We start from the raw sequence: 2,441 nt of genomic DNA, 5'->3' as shown, positions 1-2,441 counted from the left end.
TCCCTGTGTCTGGTCTCTGCTTCCTGGAAGGCTGAGGGGAGGGGGCAGGGGTGTGGGCACAGCTCCGGCTGAGGTGCTGGTGGGGTATCAGTGCAGCTCTGACGGTGGCGGGAGGGGCGCTGGGACTGCTGGGCTTTCTGCTGGCTTCAGCAGGGAAATCCCCCAAGGGGGCTGTGAGGGAACTGGCAGCGATGGCAGCAGTAGTCAGAGAGCAAAATTCTCTGTGCTTTTGCCTGGCTGTTCTCCGACTGGTCTTGCGCCTTGACCCCACAGGCTGGGGTGACCTGTGCCGTGGCCAGGGAGGGGGGCAGTCCGGCAATGGTTTACACATGGAACCAGGGTCCCAAGCGGTGCCCAGTCCTTCCCAGTAAATCCCCAGCCCTTCTCCAGTTTCTCACTTCTCTCCCCAAGGCCTTTCCCCAGTCACCTCTCCCCTGGGAGTGCTGTGTTTCCTTCTGGCCTTTCAGTGGAGGGGACTTTTCATACTTCCTGCTCCCACCATAAGCCTGAGTGGCAGGGGAAGAGGTTCTGGGGACTTTCTGAGGCCACCATGGCTAGGAGAGAGGAGTCCTATAGCAAGGAATCCTTATCTCACGAGGGCACTGACCTTCCAGTGTGTTCTGCGCAGTATGAGCTGCTATTCTCAGGAGAGGCACAAAGTCCCAGATAGAAGGGAGGGGCTGCCCCCAGCAGCCTGGGGTCTCTGGCCCTGGTCTACCATCACAGCACCCTTGGAGTGAGTGTCAGGGATGTGGGATATTTGCTCAAGTCCAGCCACCGGCCCTCTCCCAGTAGAGCCCACACATTATTGGAAAGAGGAATATAGCCACTGCTCTCATTCCTGGGAATAGGGGTGCCCTGGTTGCTTTCACCAGCCTGCAAGAGTACAGTCAGGGTGAGGTGCTGGGGAACATCAATAACGATCTGGGTTCGAATCCCAGCTTTGCCACTTGTTAGCCATGTTGCTGTGTCAACTTCTCTGAGCTTCAGTTTCTTCCACTGTTGTGTAAGGATAATGCCTCCTAGGGCTGTTGTGAGCATTAGTACTGTGCCTGGCATATAGTAAATAATATATGGTAGCCATATTATTATTATTATAATTGTTACTATCACCACTGTCATCTCTATTTATTTATTTACTTTTTTGAGACTAAGTCTTGCTCTGTCACCTAGACTGGAGTGCAGTGGCACCATCTTAGCTCACTGCAACCTCCACTTCCCAGGTTCAAGTGATTCTCCTGCCTTAGCCTCCTGAGTAGCTGAGATTACAGGTGTGTGCCACAACAACCGGCTAATTTTTTTTTTTTTTGGTAGAGACGGAGTTTCGCCATGTTGCCAGGCTGGTCTTGAACTCCTGGCCTCAAGTGATCTGCCTGCCTCAGCCTCCCAAAGTGTTGGGATTACAGGTGTGAGCCACCATGCCTGGCCTCTGTCATCCCTTCAAATGTTCTTTCAGAACTGAGGCATGCAGAGGCCGGAAGACAGGCTGGGCTCACCAGGGTGGTTATCTCTGAGAGAGGACACGGGTGAGGCCAGAGGCCTCTCCCTGGAGAAGGAGGTAGGTGGAGAAGCTGGGTGGCATCCAGATAAGGAAGAGCAGCATCTCCTTGAGAGTGTACACAGGAGCACGGATGGGGAGGGAGGCTGAGTGCTCCTTACAGGCCCACCCTGTTCACTCCAGGTGTTAGCTGCTATTGTCCCGGGTCTTCAGTGTTGACCATCGCATGGCATTTGGGCAGCTGGTTCTGCTGGGTTACAGTCCTCATGTCCCTGGCACAGACATAGCCATTGCCTGCTGGCGCTTGATACCTACTCATGTTCCATTTCTCTATTCCAAACACACTGAATTGCATGGCCCAGGGCGCCGTGGTGTGCACCATTGTCTGGCCCAAACTCACCTAGAATACATATCAGGATCTCCTATGCACTGCTTGGGTCCAAGAAGAAGAGGTTCTGACCTTATCTGCCTCCAGCTTAGTTATAACATGGCTTATCTAAAGGCTTGGGAGGTGAGGCACCCAGCCCTACCCACCCGTCCAGGAAGTTCCACACCTGGACAACTTTCAATTTCATTATTTTAGCTTCCTGAGATTCAGAGGCCAGGAACTGTGCAGAGATCTGCAGCGGGGATTCTCACAACTTCCCTTTCTGGTGAACAGCTGAGGTCAGAGAGGAGGTGGGTACCACTTGAGATGGGCCTGTGGTTCCCGGGCACTGTCTTTCCAGACACCTGGAATTCCCAGGGTGGTGGTGAATTGAGAGTCAACCACCATGATGGGGGCAGAGACAGAGAAGGAAGCAGTGAGTGGATAAGCGCCTGGAACAGGCAGAAGGGATGTAGGGGAAGGTGACCAAAGGTAGGATGGGGAAGTGGATCCCAGGAAGCTTTTGCTTCTTCTGAGGCCAACTTACCACCACCTCATTGGGAAATTGTTGGTAGG

This window comes from Macaca nemestrina, chromosome 17 (assembly GCF_043159975.1).
Source record: "Macaca nemestrina isolate mMacNem1 chromosome 17, mMacNem.hap1, whole genome shotgun sequence".
Lineage (NCBI taxonomy): Eukaryota > Metazoa > Chordata > Mammalia > Primates > Cercopithecidae > Macaca > Macaca nemestrina.
This window is presented reverse-complemented; position numbering follows the sequence as displayed.